The sequence below is a fragment of the Aquarana catesbeiana genome, linkage group LG01 (genome assembly GCF_042186555.1).
Source record: "Aquarana catesbeiana isolate 2022-GZ linkage group LG01, ASM4218655v1, whole genome shotgun sequence".
In the NCBI taxonomy this organism is placed as follows: domain Eukaryota; kingdom Metazoa; phylum Chordata; class Amphibia; order Anura; family Ranidae; genus Aquarana; species Aquarana catesbeiana.
Genome location: NC_133324.1, coordinates 735,021,959 through 735,045,128, shown reverse-complemented (window position 1 = coordinate 735,045,128; position 23,170 = coordinate 735,021,959).

The window sequence follows — 23,170 nt, the reverse complement described above, 5'->3', positions numbered from 1 at the left end:
GTAATCGGGATGGGAAGGGACCGGAATAAATATAAGAGGCGTGGGAGAAGAGTCATTTTAACCGCATGTACCCTTCCCAGCCAGGACAGACCACATCTAGACCACCTATCGAGATCACCCCTGCATTTGGTAAGCATGGGGGGGTAGTTGGCTTTAAAGAGGTTGCTGATATCTGCTGTGAGGTTAATACCTCAATAACGGATGTTCCCAGGGGCCCAAGGGAAGTCAAAGTTGCTGGTGAGTTGTGAAATGATGTTCGGGGGGATAGTGACGTTAAGCGCGATGGATTTGTTCATATTAACTGTAAGACCCGATAGGGCACTGAAATCTTTAAGAACTTTGTAGAGTCCCGGAACGGAGATCAGGGGTGAGGTAATAAATAGCATGAGGTCGTCTGCATAAAGAGCACACTTGTGTTCCTGGTCTCCGCACCGTACCCTGTTGATGTCTTGGTTTGATCTGATAGCAATGGCTAGGGTTTCCATTGCTATGGCAAATAGGAGGGGGGATAGTGGACACCCCTGCTGTGTACCCCTTCCTATAGGGAACGAGGTTGAGTATCTGCCTAAAAGGCGTACTTGTGCTGTTGAGGAAGAATACAGGGAGCAAATTAGATTCAGGAAGTAAGGACCGAAACCCCATTTGCTCAGGACCTGTGAGAGGTATATCCAACCATTGGTTCAAACGCCTTTTGCAGGTCAATTGATAACAGGAAGCCTTTTTGTGGGGGGTTACCATCCCAATGGGATTGAAGGAGGGAAATAATGTCAATAGTCTGTCTAATCTGGTCCGAGCCTTGTCGGCCAGGAATAAAACCTACCTGGTCCTTGTGTATGTATGTAGAGATGAAGCTTGCTACCCTGTTGGCTACAATTTTGGTTAGGATCTTGATATCGTTATTTATTAATGAAATAGGGTGGTAATTGCCAACTTCACTAGGGTCCTTTCCTGGTTTGGGGATCATTGAAATGAAAGCTGCATTAAGATCTGAACCTATGGGGGAACCCTCCCTAGTGAAGTTGAAAAATTTTGAAAGGTGTGGAGCTAGCGTAGGCACGAATTTCTTATAGTACCCCGTGGAGAATCCATCTGGCCCCGGTGCTGAGCCCAGTTTAAAGATTTGATTGTGTGTAGAATCTCCGACTGGGAGAAGGGACTATCCAGTAGGTCCCTGTGATCATTAGATATAAAGGGTAGTGAGATGGAGTCTAAAAAACCCTGTGTGGGAGTATCTGAGTGGGTTGATCTTGGTTTGTAAAGATTTGCGTAAAAATGATGGAATGCTTCCAAAATCTTGACTGGGTTCTGTGAGAGGTCTCCAGATTGAAGCCGCACTTTGGGAAAGCTAAGGTTCTAGGTTTGGGGCTAAGTTTAACCGCCAATTTGGAGCCTATCTTATCCTTTTGTGAGTAGAATTTAGCCCCTGACCATCTAAGATGTTTTTCAGCTGTGGTGGTTAGATTTAAATTAAGTAGAGCCCTGGCTAGGGATGAGCTTCGAGTTCGAGTCGAACTCATGTTCAACTCGAACATTAGCTGTTCGCAAGTTCGCCGAACACCGAACAATTTGGGGTGTTCGCGGCAAATTCGAATGCCGCGGAACACCCTTTAAAAGTCTATAGGAGAAATCAAAAGTGCTAATTTTAAAGGCTTATATGCAAGTTATTGTCATAAAAAGTGTTTGGGGACCCGGGTCCTGCCCCAGGGGACATGTATCAATGCAAAAAAAAGTTTTAAAAACGGCCGTTTTTTCAGGAGCAGTGATTTTAATAATGCTTAAAGTCAATCAATAAAAGTGTAATATCCCTTTAAATTTCGTACCTGGGGGGTGTCTATAGTATGCCTGTAAAGGGGCGCATGTTTCCCGTGTTTAGAACAGTCTGACAGCAAAATGACATTTCGAAGGAAAAAACTCATTTAAAACTACCCGCGGCTATTAATGAATTGCCGGTCCGACAATACACATAAAAGTTCATTGATAAAAACGGCATGGGAATTCCCCACAGGGAAACCCCGAACCAAAATAAAAAAAAAAAAAAAATGACATGGGGGGGTCCCCCTAAATTCCATACCAGGCCCTTCAGGTCTGGTATGGATATTAAGGGGAACCCCGGCCAAAATTTTTTAAAAAAATGACGTGGGGTTCCCCCTAAATTCCATACCAGACCCTTCAGGTCTGGTATGGATTTTAAGGGGAACCCCGCGCCAAAAAAAAAAAAAAAAAACGGCGTGGGGTTCCCCCAAAAATCCATACCAGACCCTTATCCGAGCACGCAACCTGGCAGGCCGCAGGAAAAGAGGGGGGGACGAGAGTGCGGCCCCCCCCCCTCCTGAACCGTACCAGGCCACATGCCCTCAACATTGGGAGGGTGCTTTGGGGTAGCCCCCCAAAACACCTTGTCCCCATGTTGATGAGGACAAGGGCCTCATCCCCACAACCGTGGCCGGTGGTTGTGGGGGTCTGCGGGCGGGGGGCTTATCGGAATCTGGAAGCCCCCTTTAACAAGGGGACCCCCAGATCCCGGCCCCCCCCCTGTGTGAAATGGTAAGGGGGTACTTACCCCTACCATTTCACTAAAAAACTGTCAAAATAGTTAAAAATGACAAGAGACAGTTTTTGACAATTCCTTTATTTAAATGCTTCTTCTATCTTCCTTCATCTTCTTCTTCTTCTGGTTCTTCTGGCTCTTCTGGTTCTTCCTCCGGCGTTCTCGTCCAGCATCTTCTCCGCGGCGTCTTCTATCTTCTTCTCCTCGGGCCGCTCCGCACCCATGGCATGAGGGGAGGCTCCCGCTCTTCTCTTCATCTTCTTCTTCATCCTCTTCTCTTCTTCATCTTCTTCATCTTCATCTTCTCTTCTTTTCTTCTCCGGGCCGCTCCGCATCCATGCATGGAGGGAGGCTCCCGCTGTGTGACGGCGTCTCCTCGTCTGACGGTTCTTAAATAACGTCTTCTATCGGTGACTTGACGGGACTATCGGTGACTTGACGGGACTTCCCTGTGACGTCACGGGGAATGCCACAGGGAAGTCCCGTCATGTCCCGTGCGTCAGAGGGGGGCGGGGTCACCGGGTGGCCCCGCCCCCCGTTATTTAAGAACCGTCAGACGAGGAGACGCCGTCACACAGCGGGAGCCTCCCTCCATGCATGGATGCGGAGCAGCCCGGAGAAGAAAAGAAGAGAAGATGAAGATGAAGAAGATGAAGAAGAGAAGAGGATGAAGAAGAAGATGAAGAGAAGAGCGGGAGCCTCCCCTCATGCCATGGGGGCGGAGCGGCCCGAGGAGAATAAGATAGAAGACGCCGCGGAGAAGATGCTGGACGAGAACGCCGGAGGAAGAACCAGAAGAGCCAGAAGAACCAGAAGAAGAAGAAGATGAAGGAAGATAGAAGAAGCATTTAAATAAAGGAATTGTCAAAAACTGTCTCTTGTCATTTTTAACTATTTTGACAGTTTTTTAGTGAAATGGTAGGGGTAAGTACCCCCTTACCATTTCACACAGGGGGGGGCCGAGATCTGGGGGTCCCCTTGTTAAAGGGGGCTTCCAGATTCCGATAAGCCCCCCGCCCGCAGACCCCCACAACCACCGGCCACGGTTGTGGGGATGAGGCCCTTGTCCTCATCAACATGGGGACAAGGTGTTTTGGGGGGCTACCCCAAAGCACCCTCCCAATGTTGAGGGCATGTGGCCTGGTACGGTTCAGGAGGGGGGGGGGCCGCACTCTCGTCCCCCCTCTTTTCCTGCGGCCTGCCAGGTTGCGTGCTCGGATAAGGGTCTGGTATGGATTTTTGGGGGAACCCCACGCCGTTTTTTTTTTTTTTTTGGCGCTGGGTTCCCCTTAAAATCCATACCAGACCTGAAGGGTCTGGTATGGAATTTAGGGGGAACCCCACGTCATTTTTTTTTTTTTAATTTTGGCCGGGGTTCCCCTTAATATCCATACCAGACCTGAAGGGCCTGGTATGGAATTTAGGGGGACCCCCCCACGTCATTTTTTTTTTTTTTAATTTTGGTTCAGGGTTCCCCTTTGGGGAATTCACATGCCGTTTTTATCAATGAACTTCTATGTGTATTGTCGGCAATGCAATAGCCGCGGGTAGTTTTAAATGTGTTTTTTCCTTCCAAATGTCATTTTGCTGTCAGACTGTTCTAAACACGGGAAACATGCGCCCCTTTACAGGCATACTATAGACACCCCCCAGGTACGAAATTTAAAGGTATATTACACTTTTATTGTTTGACTTTAAGCATTATTAAAATCACTGCTCCTGAAAAAACGGCCGTTTTTAAAACTTTTTTTTGCATTGATCCATGTCCCCTGGGGCAGGACCCGGGTCCCCAAACACTTTTTATGACAATAACTTGCATATAAGCCTTTAAAATTAGCACTTTTGATTATTCATGTTCGTGTCCCATAGACTTTAACGGTGTTCGCGTGTTCGAGCGAACTTTTTTCCTGTTCGCATGTTCTGGTGCGAACCGAACAGGGGGGTGTTCGGCTCATCCCTAGCCCTGGCCTTATCTAGTTTAGCTAGTGAGTCCTGGGAAGGGTTTTTCTTATGGTCCCGTGAAAGAGATTTAAAGTCTGCCGAAAGTTTAATTAGTTCCGCTTTATGATCCGCCTTAATTTTGGCTGACAGTTGGATTATCTTTCCCCCGACCACCGATTTGTGAGCTGTCCACACTGTCTCAACAGAGACATCCTCCGTAGCGTTAATAAGAAAATATTCTTTAATGGAGCTTTCAATTATGGAGCAGTGAACTGGGTTGCTCAGTAATGATTCCTGTAACCGCCATTTGGGGGGATCCGAGCGACCTGAGGAGCGCTGAGTGGTCAGGGAAACCATTCAATGGTCCGATAGGGGGGTGTCTACTATTCTGGAGTTCACTACCAGAGGAATCGTAGAGGGCTTGGTGAAAATGTGGTCTATCCTGGCATATGAGCCGTGTGGGGCTGAGTAGTGCGTGTAATTTTTAGCGTGAGGGTGGAATTCCCTCCAGATGTCTATGAGCCCGTTTCGTGGAGGAGTTTTGCTATCTTTGCGCTTTGTCTGGAAGGGCGTTTAGGTCTAGGGATACCGGAACCCGTTTTGTCCATAGCGAAATCAAAAGCAGTGTTGGAATCCCCGCCAAGGAAGATTGTGCCTTTAAGGTGCGGTTGTATTTTCTGAAGGAGGTATTCAAAGAAAAATTTCTGTCCCTTATTGGGCGAGTAGTAGGATATAAACGTGTAAAACTCCCCGTCAATTATCCCTGATACTAAAATGAATCGTCCCTTGGGGTCCAACACTGCTTCCGAAAGCGAAAAATTAATGTGTTTGGTGAAACAAATTGCTACGTCCTTTGTTTTGTTATGTGTTGAGGCTAGATAGAATTGGGGGAAGTGTTGGTGAAGGAACGTGGGTTTATATGAGGCGGGAAAGTGGGTTTCTTGGAGGAGTAGGACATCTGTATGCATGGATTGGTATTGTTGAAAAAGTTTTCTACGTTTAATTGGGGAGTTGAGTCCTTGAATGTTGTGTGAGGTGATTTTAAGCGTAGGCTTTTTGACACTAGAGCTAGTCATTGTAATTGTGTGGAGGGACCATGTTGGAATAGAGTTGCTTACCTTGGCTGTGGAAGAGCATAGCCCTATAGGGCCTTGGAGTGAGGATTGCCGTCAAGTCAGGACCTGGGAGAAGAGACTGAAGCCAAACCCGGATTCTGAGAGCTTTCTGTTTGAAAAGGGAGGGGAAGGGAAGAAAAGATATGAAAAAGAGTAGAGGAGAAAACACAAGAGTTACATCGTTATTCATTATCCAGAACGAATTAAAAGAAAATAACATTGTGTAAAGCTTTGGGGGATTCTAGACCCCCCCGAACGTACAGGGTAGTATGAGGGAGCCCATCCTGACCCTGTATCCTGAGAGGACCGGAGCCCCAGCTTTGGGGCGTCCAGGAAAGGAACCTGTGCCAGAAACTGCACTTCGGTTCCCAATGGAGGTGCACTGTACCCACCGCTGCCCTGCCACCTACATAACATAACTAACAAGAAGACTGCTTTCAAAGAGACAGACTTCTCCAAAGTAATTAACAGAACTACCAGAAATAACTTGAGTAACTAGACTTGAAAAATGGGAAAAAACAGTATTAATACACAGATCTAGAGCTGAATCCGAGGAGGGGATTCCCAACTGCTTTTCCCCCGAGGGTCACATACGACCTCCTCAAGGCCCAGGAGAGAAAAGCAGATAGAGGAAAGGCGGATCCCGGGTCACTATAGTAAAAAAAACCAAAAAAAAAACCAATAGGCCCTCCGCTCAAAAGCCACTATAATCGTGTCTGTAATTAGACTACAGGAGGTGTATGTCCAGTCTAAACGATATCTTTTCTCATCTCCTCCGCATATTGCGGGAGAATACGCGAAGGAGAACCGCGAAAATTTGAATGCCTGAACACGCAACAAAAAAACAAAAAAAAGTAGAGAAGGAGGTAAATCGATGCAAGTCAAGAGGGTGACCCGAGCTGCCCAAGGGGCCACTAAAACTGTGCTGTGTTGAAGGTTGTCGAGCTGTTCCCCAGCCCCAGGTGGACAAGGATGTGATTTATCAGCAACGAGGTTTCCCCAGATGTAGTTGGAGGGAAATTAACCCCTCCAATGCCGGACCATAAGGGCAGTTCGCTCCTAAGTGTAGAGTTATGGGTAGGGTCAGGGAATCAGCTTCGGACCGTAAAAGGCCTGTTGAAAGTCACGGATCAGGGCCCTGATCCCTAAGGGGGTAGAGCATCAGGTTGGAAAGTTCTCCTTTGAGCGTTTGGAGCTTTGTTTTAGCCAAGAAGGTTGGAGCGGGCTTGCTGGGGGTGGACATTTCATGGAAGAAGAAGTATTCTTACTTTGTTGTGAATGAGGCGATTCTTGTGAGATCAGGCCCAAGTGCAGTAAGAGTCGTTCTCCCTCCGCCAGGGATGAAAAGCCATAGTTCTTATTTTTAAAAGAAAAGTTCAGACGGAGTGGGAACGACCAGCGGTATGTGATCTCCCGATCGATCAGTTGTTGGCTCAAAGGTTTGAGAGCCCGCCTCTTCTGAACAGTGTATGGCGACAAGTCCGCAAAAATTTGAATCCTGTGGCCTAGCAGTTTGAGATCATCCGACCCCCTCGACCTTCTCATTACCTCCTCTTTCACCGAATAAAAGTGGGGCTTTGCGATTATGTCGCGAGGGAGCCCATCCAGTCGGGGTGGTTGCAGCGCTCTGTGCGCTCTGTCAAGCTCTAGACGGTGTTCCGCTATATCCGGAATTAGGTCTTTCAGCAAGGATTTGACTGCTGCTTGAGTGTCCTTCTCTGATTCTGGGAGACCTCTTATGCGGAAATTATAACGTCTCGATCTATTTTCGAGATCGTCTATTTTAGCGAAGGCAACTTCCAATTGGTCCTGCATATCCTGCATTCTGGCTGAGTTTTGGTTAATACCAGATACGGCCTGGTCAGCTTTCTTTTCTATAATGTTCATCCTCTGTCCCAATTGTTGCAGGTCAGCATGTATGGAGGATGTTATTTGTGCTGCATTCAGGGCCAAGCTTTTGGATAGTAATTGGGAGAACGCTTCCATCATAGAAGGAAAGTCTGTGGGGACCGGGGAGGCTGCTAGGGGTTCAGAGACAGATAGCAGCAGGCCTGAGTGAGGGTCCATTGAGGGAGTGGAGGGGTAGCAGACTTCCATGCGGCCCAGGAGGGATTCAGTGGAGGAGGGTGAGGCTATCTGAGGCAGGGGGGGAAAGTCTGTACCTGGAGGAAGAGAGTTTTGTAGATCCTGGTCAGCAATCGATTCCTCCGTTGCTCCTGTGGTGAGGGAGCCTGGTGGGGCCACCACCATCTTAGCATAGCTGACTGGGATTGTAGCCGCGGTCATCTGGCCGGCCAGGCTTCTCTGGACCTGCGCCGATCTGCTGGGTATGTTCCCGGGGGTCTCCCCCACCCTTACAGCTCGTGTGGGACTGCGGTGGTCCGCTCTGTGTGCTCCGATGGCTGTTTGTGGGCAGCGGTGGAGCGGAGCTCTAGAAGCCAGTGGCCATCTTAGATGCTGCCGCGCATGCGCCTGCTGGCTGAGACTTTCACGGTCTCCTCCTGGTTGAGACTTTGCTGTGTATGAAAAAGGGACATAGTTTTATTTTTTTGGTCATCAATCACACACAATTTAGAGTTCATGACTGTTGCAAATTGAATGTTAACAAATAGAAAAGACTATCATTTTGACCCCAGCATTTTTCATTCTTGTCCCACTCATTTTTGGCTACTACTGTCTATTGATATGTAAACCACTTTGTTAATTCCGAAATTAGTGATCAATACTAACATCTAGTTAACATCATTAATTTTGTGACAAGAAATATGTTGAACAATGCTATACCTGGCTCAAACTGGGCTCCTCCACTTCTTCCTGGATGGAAGGCCCAGGTTGGACTTCGGAAGCCTCACCTGATGTGGAAGGAAGTGTGGAAGGAAGAGTGGAAGGAAGGGTTGAGAGTGATGGCCCGATTTCAGTCTGGTCTGACAAAAATCGCAGACACAACACAAGACAAACCCTAATGTCAAGCTAAACTCTCCTAATCTTGTCCCATATAGGCCTCAATCTCTAAGCATTATAGGCCACTGATGCCCCAAGTTAAAATGTTACCTTCTTTATCACGATCTGTGCTTACGCTACTTCGTCCTCCGCTCACAGATCGTACATAAAACGCATGCGTGTTACGCTTTATATACACCACGCATGTGTGAAACTCTTTATAGTATATTCTTCGCCCCTTCTCTTTCGACGCAGTGGGAAAGCACATGGCGAAGAAAGAGCAAGTGCATGCGGAGAAGAGCAGCAACACAGAGGACGACGAAAGCCCAGAGCCACAAGCTTCCCGATCCCGGAGGAGATTTAAGGCGTCAAATATGTCCTTTGTAGTGATGGTGTAGATGGTGGACATCTTGAAGAGGGCCGACTATGATGGGAAGCACAGACCCTACCCAAACCCAAATGTGACAAAAAGGCCAAAATCATGAGTAAAGTTGTGAAAAGTCTGCAGAAGAATTTTGGGGTATGACAATCCAAGGATCAACTGAGGAAATGATGGACAGACCTCAAATTGAGGGAGCAGGATCAGTACAGAAGAATCAAGAGAGAGCTGAAAAAAAGTAAGTATTTTGTCATGTGTTCCTATTATTATTATTATTACTTTAGTGCTGCTCCATGTGCTTTTCTTTACTGTTGTACAGTTTAAAATGGCATTTAAAATGGCAAGTTTCAGGTTCGTGGGCACAGTAATTGTTCGTAGTAAACATTGTTTGTTCACCCACTAATATGATGTTTTTGACAGATGCAGGTTAACTACATTTGTTCAGGCCTATTTGTATTAAAAGAAGTCTGTTGTCTAGATGGGTTTATAACTAGAATGAAATGCAAACTTGATTCAGGGTAAGGAGAGGACACTCAGCAGCTGTTTACACATCTGGACGCAGGAGCGCTAGTGTGGGACACCAGAACAAACTTTTTAGGGTGTCCCACATAGGTTCTCCAGTGGATACTAGGGGTATCTCCATGTGTGAAACTTGCACAAAACAGGTAAGTATTCTAGCTTTAGAAATGTTTCATATTGCCAATTCTGTCCTCAAATATCTGTGTGCTAAGTATACCTATTTTTTAATTCACATAGGGGAGAAAAGACTCGGCACATCAAGGGACACCAGGGAACCCCAACCTCCTAAAGAAGGGGAAGTCACCACACCACAACCTCAGGATGTGGAGGAAGGAGAGGTTTATGAAGTGGGCGAAATAGTGACCACAACAGGTGAGTGTCTGAGACCACAGCTCCAGGTAATAGATGTATGCCTGCATATTTATAATACATGATTTTTTTTAAATTTTTAGGTGATGTGGATGTTGTGGAAGAAGAATCTCATTTCACCAGTGCAAGTGCATACATCCTCATCAGGGAGATCATGGTGTGCAATCGTGATTTAGAGCTGATAAAGGAAAACATCAATGATGTTCAAAAAAAAAAGAAGACATCATTGCTGTTTTAGGCAGAATCTAAAACACACAAAAATTGTACTGTTTTAAAGTATTTTAAAAGCCAAATTTTGAAGATGCACACAGTGTGTCAACATGTGCTATCTGCCATCACGGGATATCAATGTATGCATTTTGTGGGTGCAACCCCTTCCTCGCAACTAAAGTAGATAAGAGGAAGGGGTTGCACCCCTGAAACACATCCATTGATCCCCTATGATGGGAGCTAGCACTTGTTGACATAAGGCATGGGATCAAGAGGGAAATTCACATTTTGATTTGTAATTTGTGCGCATCTGCAAAATTTGGCTTTTACAGGGGTAACATCACCCCATCTGATGAAGGCAATATCAACACAGTTTTGACATACTAATGTCTGATATTGCCTTCATTTTGTCAAAGTTGAACTTTGTAAGTTCCTGAGTTGTGTATGTTTTATGGTTTTAAACATGCCTGTTTAACCCAAAAAGGCTATTTGTACTGTCAAACCTAAAAATGTTATACAACAAATATGTTGGTTTGTTCAAAAACCCTTTTCTAACTGTAACAAGGGGTTAAATTCTGTGTTACATTTATTCATAGATTAATTTATATATTTACCCTTTTAGATATGTGGTCAGTAAATGCAATGATTAAAACACACAAAACAAAGAATGTAATAAAAGAGATTTACTTAGCTTTGATTAAAGATGTATTACAGATGTTACAATACAGGATAAATTCAGCATTCAATCCAGGGAACCCCTCAACTTCTGAATTTTCAGATAGTTCTGGAAGCCGACAGTCTGTTCAAGATCCAGGACCACTTACGTCCCTTAACAAGGTTCGCTGCCCTGCTCTATTGTCTGACCTTATAAAGGCTAAATATAAGGCGCGAAAAGCTGGTTTAATCTGGTACTAACAGGCTAAACAGAGAATGGTCCAGAGACAATGACCCTCTGTGAATGACCATCTGTTAGCTCAGAAACATACATTTTACATATATAGAAATATATATATATATAATCACCTTAAAACTATTACTAAGTTTCTTGTAATTCAATAACTAAAGTAACACCCATACTACACTAACACATGTGAATGTGCTTTGGGGTAAAATGTTTTATACTCAACAATGTGTGGCTTCTTATTTCAATGCTCAATACCAGTTTTTGGAGTAAGTTGGTGTTTATAGTGGCAATGGGGGTTATTTACTAAAGGCAAATCCACTTTGCACTACAAGTGCACTTTCAGTGCAGTTTCAAGTGCACTTGCAGTGCACTTCTGGTGCAAAGTGGATTTGCCTTTAGTAAATAACCCCCACAGTGCTCTAAAATTTGCCACAATAAGGCCATTTTCGGGCCTCCAAACAATTAATAATTCATGGTGCTGAAAAGAAAGTTTTTTAGCATTAATGCATTACATACATTAAAACAAGAACAATGTGTGTGTGTAGCAGACCCACAACATAATAGTTAGCTGAAGAAAAGATTTTTACCTCATGTATCAAATAAATTACGTTTGCACTATTGAAGAGGATTTTCAAAAAGAAAAGCCCATTGAAGAACCTAGGAGACAGCTAAAAGAAACACAAGCAGTAAATCAAACAAAATATTATTTCAGTTTAAAAAAAAAAATATTTAACCACTTGCCTACCAGGCACTAACACCCCCTTCCTGCCCAAGCCATTTTTCAGCTTTCAGCGCTGTCGCACTTTGAATGACAATTGCGCGGTCATGCTACTCTGTACCCAAATACATTTTTTATAATTTTCTTCACACAAATAGAGCTTTCTTTTGGTGGTATTTAATCACTGCTGGTTTTTTTTTTATTTTTTACAAAAAAAAAAGACCAAAAATTTAGGAAAAAAAAAGGTTTTTTACTTTTTTTCTGTCAGTAAATTTTGTAACTAAGTAATTTTTCGCCTTCACTGATGTGCGCTGATGAGGCAGCACCGATGGGCACTGATAGGCAGAACTGGTGGGCATTGATGAGGTGGCACTTGTGGGCACTGATGAGGCGGCACTTATGGGCACTGATGAGGTGGCACTGATGAGGAGGCACTAATATGCTGCACTTATGGGCACTGATAGGTGGCACTGATATGTGGCACTGATGAGCACTGATAGGCAGCACTGATGGGCACTAATAGGCGGCACTGGTGGGCACTGATAGGCGGCAGTGGCGGGCACTGATAGGCGGCACTGGTGGGCACGAATAGTCGGCATGGATAGGCGGTACAGATGGGCACTAATGGGTGACACTGATGGGCATTGATAGACAGCAGTGATGGGCAGCACTGATAGGCGGAACTGATTGCCAGCACTGACTGGCATGGCTAATGGGCATTGATTTGTGGCACTTGTGGGCAGTGGTGGGCACAGATTGCTGCCACTGATGGGCACTGTATGCTGGCATTGGTGGGCACTGTAAGCTGGCATTGGTGGGCACTGTATTGTTACACTTTATTTCTTTATTGTAATCAGGGCACTGATGATCAGTGCCCTGATTATATCCCTAGATGTCCCCCTGTGAGGAGATGCTGCTGATCGGCTCTCCTCTCCTCACACTCTGTCAGTGTGAGGTGAGGAGAGCCAATTACCGGCATCTCCGTGTTTACATGTGACCAGCTGTGATTGGACACAGCGATCGCATGGTTACAGAGCTGCGGACACATCTTCTGGCCAGATGGTAGTTAAAAACCCTCTGGTCCGGGTTGAGTGTCCTCATCATGGCCGCATCAGGTGTTCACGAAGCCCAAACGCCTTATCAGCGACAAAGACGAACGGTAGACCAGCCACGTTGGCAATTCCAAGCCACCACTCTGGAGCCATTGGTAGAACTCAGTCTGGGCGATGACTCCACCAACCGACATCCGGCCATTCTTCCCCACGTCCACATAGAGAAACTCTTATGTCGCCGACACCACCTCCATCATCACTATACTTTTAAACCCCTTATAGTTGTAATAGTATGACCCCGAGTTGGGGGGTGGCACGATGTGGACGTGTTTCCCATGAATTGCCCCTCCACAGTTGGGAAAGTCCCACCGCTGGGCAAAGTGGGATGTCACAGTCCTGTGGCTTTGAAGGAAACTGTGGAGTCAAAAAAGAAAAAAAAAATAGTACTTTTGCACATAACATTGCAAGCAGATTAGACACAAACATTCTTGGACAACATCAGTATAACATTTTTAAGGAGTATTTAAAGACAAAAATATAAGCTCCACTTATCAGATTCCTCCCTCCCTCTGATGGCCCATTTCAAAATTTTAGGGGGGGGGGAGAGATGTTTTGGACAGGTAACCCTCTCCACTTCATTGAGAGCTGATTGCATACATAATGTGTGTTACTTTGGCCAGGCCCTCCTTACTTACACGAATGGCAGCCCACTGCACAGGTAAAAAGTGTCATAATACAAAAATATAGATACACACTACAAATTGAAGCGTAATTTTACATTCTGCAATTACCTAACAAGATAATAGGAGAACAAAACTTTAAACAGTACCATTTGAAAGTATTCAGGCAGGCCCTTGCACTACATGCTTTGGTGAATTCATTCATAAATCTGACCACAAAAGAGGTAGGTGTATGTAGGTGTAGTGTATGGGTTTGGCAAAGTGATCAGATAGAGGATCGGTATCGGTTGACTTAGCTGTTGGGGGGAGGCAAGGTTCCAAATGAGTTTGGGACCCCCCCAAAAAAGACACTGGCACTCTGCCTGAATTTAAGGCCAACAATAACATTTGGACACATTTTAGGGGGTATTTAGGGTAAGCACCACAATGGAGCTGACAAAATACATTGTTAAGTGACTAGGCTAGGTGTGTATGGGCCCAGGATAGCATGCTGGGGAGGTCAGTGAAGGCAAATATGCATGAAGGACAAAAAAAGAACTTGAAAAACTTCCAGCATGCATGAGGACAAAAGGGACATTCACAGCATATTACAATCATGGTAATTAGGGAATGATGAAAGAAATACAATACATTAGCAAACATTAAATACATAGAATGTGATGTTAAAGGAGAAAACTTACCTTAATATAGTCCTTCTGCAGGACCTGAATGATGGCAGAAAAGGTCTCTAGAATAATGATCCCCAGAGCCTGGGGGGAGATGTCTGTCGAGAACTTAATGTCCTGTAGATTTCCCTCCGTCGCCAAGTACCGCAAAGTGGTGACTAGCTTCTGCTCGGGACTGATGGCTTGCCGCATGCAGGTGTCCTGCTTCGTAATTTAAGGGGACAGCAAAGCCAACAAATTGTGAAAAACGGGGTCCGTCATCCAGTGATAATTCCTGAAATCATCAGGATTATTCTCACGGATCTCCCGCAGCAAAGGCATGTGTGAGAATTGGTCACGCTGGAGTAACCAATTCTTCGTCCATGAACTCCTCCTCCCCCTGTTCATTTACTGGGCTTGGGTCAGAGTAAGAACCCCCGCATAGCACGAACTCTACGATGAGTATGTACCTGCAACATGGCTAGAAAAGGTTTGGCTGGTCAGAATGATCTAACAGAATGCACTGAAAATCAGAAATGCCTGAGAAGAGCGACCTGAAAATCAGAAATGAGTGGACAAGAAAGCACTGAAAATCAGATGCGAACTAGAGAAGAACGCACTGAAAAACAGATACGAACTGACTACACGTACTGAAAAACAGATACAAACCCACAAACTGAAGAGCAGTAACGATCTGAAAAGCATGAGGCTAAAAAGCACGAGGCTGAAAAGCGCAAATCGTCTCTCACCAAACTTCTACTAACACAAGATAAACATGAGATTAGCAGAAGAAGCCCAAAGGGTGGTGCACTGGCTATTGAACTTCCTTTTTCTAGTCCCGCCGTACGTGTTGTACATCAGCGCTTTCTTGCCGATCATAATTTCCAAAAACATTTGTGCGACCGTGTCTATGCAAAACAAGTTTCAGCCAACATCCGTCAGAAATAAATCCACGGTTTGGTTGTCGGAAATTCCGATCGTCTGTACGCGACATAAGACTGGGATGCCATTAAAGCTCATGTGCGTGTAAAGGCAGGCGTCCCAATACTTTTGGTAATCTAGTGTATTTTAAACTGAATGGATTGTTTTACAAGGTGGTTGTTTACAGACACTTTAACAATTAACCACTTACCAACCGGCCCATAGCCGAATGACGGCTGCAGGGCGGTTGGATAACTCTGGGTGGACGTACTATGACGTCCTCCCAGAATTCCCCTCTAACGCGCCCCCTGGGGCGCGCACCCGAACACATCCGTGACCGCATCACGGATCCCGGTAAATGGCCGCTGATCGCGGCCGTTTACCATGTGATCGCGCCGTCAAATGACGGCGCGATCACATGTAAACAGACCGGCGTCATCTGATGACGCCGGTTCCTCTCCTCCCCTCCTGTGTACCGATCGGTACACAGTGAGCGGGGAGGGGGATGGATGGATGTCTGCAGCGCTGTGGGCTGTATGTGTAGTGCCCACAGCGCTGCACAGAGACATCCATCCATCCATGCTCAGCCATCCCTACTACTATGCAATGCTGTGCAATACTCTGCAATACCCCCACAATACTCTGCAATGCTGTGCAATACTCTGCAATGCCCCCACAATACTCTGCAATGCTGTGCAATACTCTGCAATACCCCCACAATACTCTGCAATGCTGTGCAATACTCTGCAATACCCCCACAATACTCTGCAATGCTGTGCAATACTCTGCAATACCCCCACAATACTCTGCAATGCTGTGCAATACTCTGCAATACCCCCACAATACTCTGCAATGCTGTGCAATACTCTGCAATACCCCCACAATACTCTGCAATGCCCCCACAATACTCTGCAATGCCCCCACAATACTCTGAAATGCCCCGCCATACTCTGCCATGCCCCCGCCATACTCTGCCATGCCCCCGCCATACTCTGCCATACCCCGCCATACTCTGCCATACCCCGCCATACTCTGCCATACCCCGCCATACCCCGCCATACTCCGCAATACCCCACCATACCCCGCCATACTCCGCCATACCCCGCCATACCCCGCCATACTCCGCAAATACCCCGCCATACTCCGCAATACCCCGCCATACTCCGCAATACCCCGCCATACTCCGCAATACCCCGCCATACCCTGCCATGCTGAGCCATGCTCGGCTGTACTCAGCCTCTGTATGTGGCCAGGCTGTGGAAGTCTCACACATGTGGTATCGCCGTACTCAGGAGGAGCAGGAGAATCTATTTTGGGGTGTCATTTTTGGTATGTACATGTTATGTGGTAGAAATATTGTATAAATTGACAACTTTGTGTTAAAAAAAAAAAGCGTTTTAACCACTTCCCGCCCGCCGGCCATCATACAACATCCTTGACTTTGTGCGGGGATATCTGAATGATGGGTGCAGCTACAGGCATCATTCAGATATCAGCTTTTTCAGCCAGCGATTCCCTACACCATGAGACTGATCATAGCAGCTGTTCCACTGCTTGATCGTTCTTACGGGAGGCGAGAGGGGATGTCCCCCCCTCCCGCGCTTCTACCGACTCACCGCTACGATCGAAGCAAGGATCGTTTTTTTTTTTTTTTATTTCAGGCTTCCCAGCCTAGAGGTGAGATGTGGGGTCTTATTGACCCCATATCTCACTGTAAAGAGGACCTGTCATGCCATATTCCTATTACAAGGATGTTTATATTCCTTGTAATAGGAATAAAAGTGGTCAAAATTTTTTTTTTTGGAAAAAAGCATCAAACTAAAATAAATAAAGTAAAATGAACAATAAAAAAAAAAAAAAAAAATTTTTAAAGCGCCCCTGTCCCTGTGTGCTCGCATGCAGAAGCGAACGCATACGTAAGTCCCGCCCACATATGAAAACGGTGTTCAAACCACACATGTGAGGTATCGCTGCGATCGGTAGAGTGAGAGCAATAATTTTGGCCCTAGACCTCCTCTGTAACTCAAAACATGTAACCAGTAAAAAATTTTAAAGCGTCGCCTATGGGGATTTTTGAGTAGCAAAGTTTGGCACCATTCCACAAGCGCGTGCAATTTTGAAAGGTGACATGTTGGGTATCTATTTACTCGGCGTAACTTCATCTTTCACATTATGCAAAAACATTAGGCTAACTTTACTGTTTTGGTTTTTGTAAAGCACAAAACAGTTTTTTTTCCCAAAAAAACGCGTTAAAAAAATTGCTGCGCAAATACCGTGCGAGATAAAAAGTTGCAACGACCGCCATTGTATTCTCTAGGGTCTTTGCTAAAAAAACATATATAATATTTTGGGGTTCTATGTAATTTTCTAGCTAATAAATGATGATTTTTACATGTAGGAGACAAATGTCAGAATTGGCCTGGGTGCTCCAGAACGCCTGAAGGTGCTCCCCTGCATGTTGGGCCTCTGTATGTGGCCACGCTGTGTAAAAGTCTCACACATGTGGTATCGCCATACTCGGAAGTAATAGCAGAATGTGTTTTGGGGTGTAATCTGTGGTATGCATATGCAGTGTGTGAGAAATAACCTGCTAATATGACAATTTTGTGGGAAAAAAAAAAGTAAAAAAAAAACCTTGATTTTGCAAAGAATTGTGGGAAAAAATGACAACTTCAAAAAACTCACCATGCATCTTTCTAAATACCTTGGAATGTCTTCTTTCCAAAAAGGGGTCATTTGGGGGGTATTTGTACTTTTCTGGCATGTTAGGGTCTCAAGAAATTAGATAGGCCGTCAGTACTTCAGGTGTGATCAATTTTCAGATATTCGCACCATAGCTTTTGGACTCTATAACTTTCACAAAGACCAAATAATATCCACCGATTTGGGTTAATTTTACCAAAGATATGTAGCGGTATAAATTTTGGCCAAAATATATGAAGAAAAATTACTAATTTGCAAAATATTATAACAGAAATGAAGAAAAATGTATTTTTTTACAAATTTTTCGGTCCTTTTTCTTTTACGGCGCAAAAAATAAAGAACCCAGCGGTGATTAAATACCACCAAAAGAAAGCTCCATTTGTGTGAAAAAAAGGACAAAAATTTCATATAGATACAGTGTTGCATGACTGAGTAATTGTCATTCAAAATGTGAGAGCACCAAAAGCTGAAAATTGGTCTGGTTAGGAAGGGGGTTTAAGTGCCCAGTTGTCAAGTGGTTAAAATACATGCTGCTATTGCTATGTAGCCATCAGTGCAAAATTTACACCACTCTAGTAGAAACTTACTACTAACTCTGCTCTGTGCCTGACTCTGCAGATAGCCGCAGTGATTATACCCCAACTGAATTCTGTGTCATACAGCAAGATTAATGCTGACACTCATTTTTCCTTATTAGTGAACTGCTGCATGTCAGAGGGTGTTGTAAAGGCAGACTGGTTCTCATAAGAACATGCCAATATAAAAGTCCTTGGCATAACAGACATTTTCAAATATGCTTTTTATTCTCTATATGATTCATTCAGTTCTCCTTCGGTAAAGAATGGTTTGAGTCAGAGTTTTGAACTCGTGACTTTAGTAGTTGTAATAAGAAAGGACACCGTAGGGCCTCTCATTATACTTAATAAGTATAGTTTATGAAAAATGAAGGCAAACCTAGAGTTGCTGCCTACTGCAACCTATTTTCCCAGGAGGAAGATTGGACTTGACTGGTTGACCAGTGCACTTTCAAAATAGAGGAAAATAAGAGCCTGACTGACCATTTACTCCTAGAATAAAGACCTTCTCACAAAGCACAAACTTCTCCCACCTGCAGTGTTCAAATAATAGTTCCATATATGTTTTCTACAGAAATGTTGGTGATCTAGCAAACCAGCAGAAAATGAAAGGTCACAATCACAGTCATAGTTCAGCAACTATGTACAGAATGTATAGAATTAATACACAAGTCCAAACCACAGTTCATATAATAGGACAAACAGATCCAGGATCAAGGTACTGTTCTGAGCTAATGCAGACAGTCATATTCCATGGCTAGGTTTCACAAGAAACTACGTAAAGCTATAGACCAGCAACAGAACGTTTGTTGCCAGTATGATGCATTACACTTCTAATCTGACGTATTTTATAAAGAAAACACGTAGATCTGACTTTATGTTACTTGATGTTATCCATAAATACACATTCATGCTCAAAGCTTATGGAATAAACAAGTCACAGTTACTCTTTCATGTATCTTAGAGAGGAGTTAAAGTTTGAAGACTTTTAACATGTATGTATGAATAGGAATATTACAATACAACTCATAGAATCTAGTCTAGGAATAACACACAACAGCTGGCAGCTTAAATATCTTGCATACAATTTATATATATTTACGAAAGGCACGTTGATTAACATTAAAAACAAAATTATCTCAGGTTGGTTTTTGAGCTATTACTTTTTATTAAAAGCTTTAAAATGAATAAACATATAAAAAACGGAGCCTCTAAGCCTCCTTAAAGTGATACTAAACGATGTCCTTATTCTCCAAAAATAATCCATACACATCAACTACTTATCTTCTCTTTCCCCTATTTTTTTTAAACCCAGGTGGTGTGTTCTGTAAAGTTCAGATACTCACTCGCCTGGTGGATCCAGCATTGTCCTGTTGAGATCCTCATTTATTCTGCCACTGATCAGGTCCAGCCACGCCATGTTCTTTGTGATGTCATCAGGAGGCTGACTACTCTTCCGGGTTCAGCCAGCGGGCCTCCCAATGGTGCTCTGCTAGGCCAGCCCCCTCCTCCTTTGTGAATGAAGGACTTTGGCTGCTGGGATATGTGCCATGCATATCCCTGGAGGCACAGAGAGCACAGTGCATGCGATTCACCTATGTGAGTGACATGCACTTTACATGAAAAAAAAAGGTAAATAAACAAACAAAGAAACAAACAAAAAAAGACAACGCTATTAGTGTAAGGGATGGGTGCAGAGAGGGGAACTTTGTTTAGAGGGTGAAGATTTGATTTAATGGACCTGTAACCAAATTTTTCATGAAATTGTTCCTTACTATGTTTTTCTACCTCCTTATAACATCCCCCATGAGCTCCCACACCTTTCCTTTTCCTACTCACTTACGTTTATTTGGAATGACCAGTGAACATTAGTTGAAGTTATGTGTGCTGCTCCATGCACACTACTGATCTCAAAATCCATAGTCTATAGTTCCTAGTCTGTCTTGGTAGCAAGCAAAAAGAGTGGCTATGGTCTTACATACAGTGGGATCATGAAGAATAAATGTAATCATCCTCTAACAGGAAGTCAGTTCACAGCAGCAAAAAATAAGGTGTTTTAGGAGGCTAAGAGCAATAGAAGGTACGTTTTTGAGATTGTAAAGTTATTTTTTTGTTTTTTTTTAACCACTTGCCGACCGCCTTCAGCATATATACTGCGGCAAAGTTGTTCCTAGTGATCAGGAACAGTGATCTCTCTCTACTCCCAGTCAGTCCATCCCCCTGACAGTTAAAAAAAACACCTCCCTAGGGAACACTTAACCCCTTAATCGGCCCCTAGTGTTAACCCCTTCCCTGCCAGTGCCATTTATACAGTAATCAGTGCATTTTATAGCTGTATTGGTGTCACTGGTCAGCAAAAAGTGTCAGCAAAAAGGGTCAGATTTGTCTGCCGCAATGTCGCAGTCCCGCTATCAATCACTGATCCCGCCGTTACTAGTAAAAACAATAAAAAAAAAAAAAAGTCCCTAAATCTTTCCCCTATTTTGTAGACGCTAAACTTTTGCTCAAACCAATCAATATAAGCTTATTGTGATTTTTTTTTACCAAAAATATGTAGCAGAATACATATTGGCCTAAACTGATGGATACATTTTTTATTATATGTATATATATATTTTTTTGGATACGTGTTATAGCAGAAAGTAAAAAATATTGTATTTTTTTTCAAAATTGTCAGTCTTTTTTTGTTTATAGCGCAAAAAAAAAAGCCACAGAGGTGATCAAATAAGAAAAAGAAAGCTCTATTTGTGAGAAAAAAAGGACATCAATTTTGTTTGGGTACAACTTCGCACGACCACGCAATTATTAGGTAAAGCGACGCAGTGCCGTATCGCAAAAAAATGGCTTGTTCATTAAGGGGATAAATCCTTCCGGGGCTGAAGTGGTTAAATAACAAACATGTCATACTTACCTTCTCTGTGCAATGGTTTTGCACAGAGCACCCCATATCCTCCTCTTCTCGGATCCCCCATCGACACTCCCTGCACCTCCTCTTCTCTGCGTGCCACCATAAGCTCCGGGCTCAATCCCCGAGCCAGGCTGTGAATGTCTATAGACACACATAGTGCTGCTTGGCCCCGCCTCCCACTCCCTAGTATCTAGATTTGATTGACAGCAGAAAGAGCCAATGGTTCCCACTGATCTCACAGAGTCCAGTAAAGAGAGCAGCACCGATCAATACAGCATGGATTGAGATTGGGCTCAGGTAAGTATCGGGGGGGGGGGACCTGACAATAGAAGTTTATTTACCTTAATGCATAAAATGCATTAAGGTAAAAAAAAAAAAAAAAAAAAAAAAAACATTCAGCCTTTATAACCACTTTAAAAATACAAACTTACATAACATTTTTAGAATTGAACCACTTGAGGACCGCCTCATGCCGATTTACGTCGGCAAGGTGGCACGGACAGGCAGAATCACGTACATATACGTCATCTGTCTTCCGCAGGTGGGGGGGTCCGATCGGACCTCCCCCGGTGCCCGAGGCGGTCCGCTTCTGACCAGCGGCAATCAGAGATGAGGGGGAGACCATCCGTTCATGGCCCCTCTCGCGATCGCCGCCAGCCAATCAAATCATTCCTTTGCTGCTGTATGCTAAACAGCAGCAAAGGAAATTATGCCATCTCTCCTCGGCTTGGTATTTTCCGTTCCGGCGCCGAGGAGAGAAGACTGCAATGTGAGTGTAAAACACACACACACAGTAGAACATGCCAGGCACACAAAACACCCCCCTTTACCCCCCAACCCCCCCCCCGATCACCCCCTAATCCCCCCCCCCGTCACACTGACACCAAGCAGTTTTTTTATTTTTATTTTTATTTTTTTTCTGATTACTGCATGGTGTCAGTTTGTGACAGTTACTGTGTTAGGGCAGTTAGTATTAGCCCCCTTTAGGTCTAGGGTACCCCCCTAACCCCACCTAATAAAGTTTTAACCCCTTGATCACCCCCTGTCGCCAGTATCGCTAAGCGATCATTTTTCTGATCGCTGTATTAGTGTCGCTGGTGACGCTAGTTAGGGAGGTAAATATTTAGGTTTGCCGTCAGCGTTTTATAGTGACAGGGACCCCCATATACTACCTAATAAATGTTTTAACCCCTTGTCTGCCCGCTAGTTAACCCTTTCACCACTGATCACCGTATAACTGTTACGGGTGACGCTGGTTAGTTCGTTTATTTTTTATAGTGTCAGGGCACCCGCCGTTTATTACCTAATAAAGGTTTAGCCCCCTGATCGCCCGGCGGTGATATGCGTCGCCCCAGGCAGCGTCAGATTAGCGTCAGTACCGCTAACACCCACGCACGCAGCATACGCCTCCCTTAGTGGTATAGTATCTGAACAGGTCAATATCTGATCCGATCAGATCTATACTAGCGTCTCCAGCAGTTTAGGGTTCCCAAAAACGCAGTGTTAGCGGGATCAGCCCAGATACCTGCTAGCACCTGCGTTTTGCCCCTCCGCCCAGCCCACCCAAGTGCAGTATCGATCAATCACTGTCACTTACAAAACACTAAACACATAGCTGCAGCGTTCGCAGAGTCAGGCCTGATCCCTGCGATTGCTAACAGTTTTTTTGGTAGCGTTTTGGTGAACTGGCAAGCACCAGCCCCAGGCAGCGTTAGGTTAGCGCTAGTACCGCTAACACCCACGCACGCAGCATACGCCTCCCTTAGTGGTATAGTATCTGAACGGATCAATATCTGATCCGATCAGATCTATACTAGCGTCCCCAGCAGATTAGGGTTCCCAAAAACGCAGTGTTAGCGGGATCAGCCCAGATACCTGCTAGCACCTGCGTTTTGCCACTTCGCCCGGCCCAGCCCAGCCCACCCAAGTGCAGTATCGATCGATCACTGTCACTTACAAAACACTAAACGCATAACTGCAGCGTTCGCAGAGTCAGGCCTGATCCCTGCAATCGCTAACAGTTTTTTTGGTAGCGTTTTGGTGA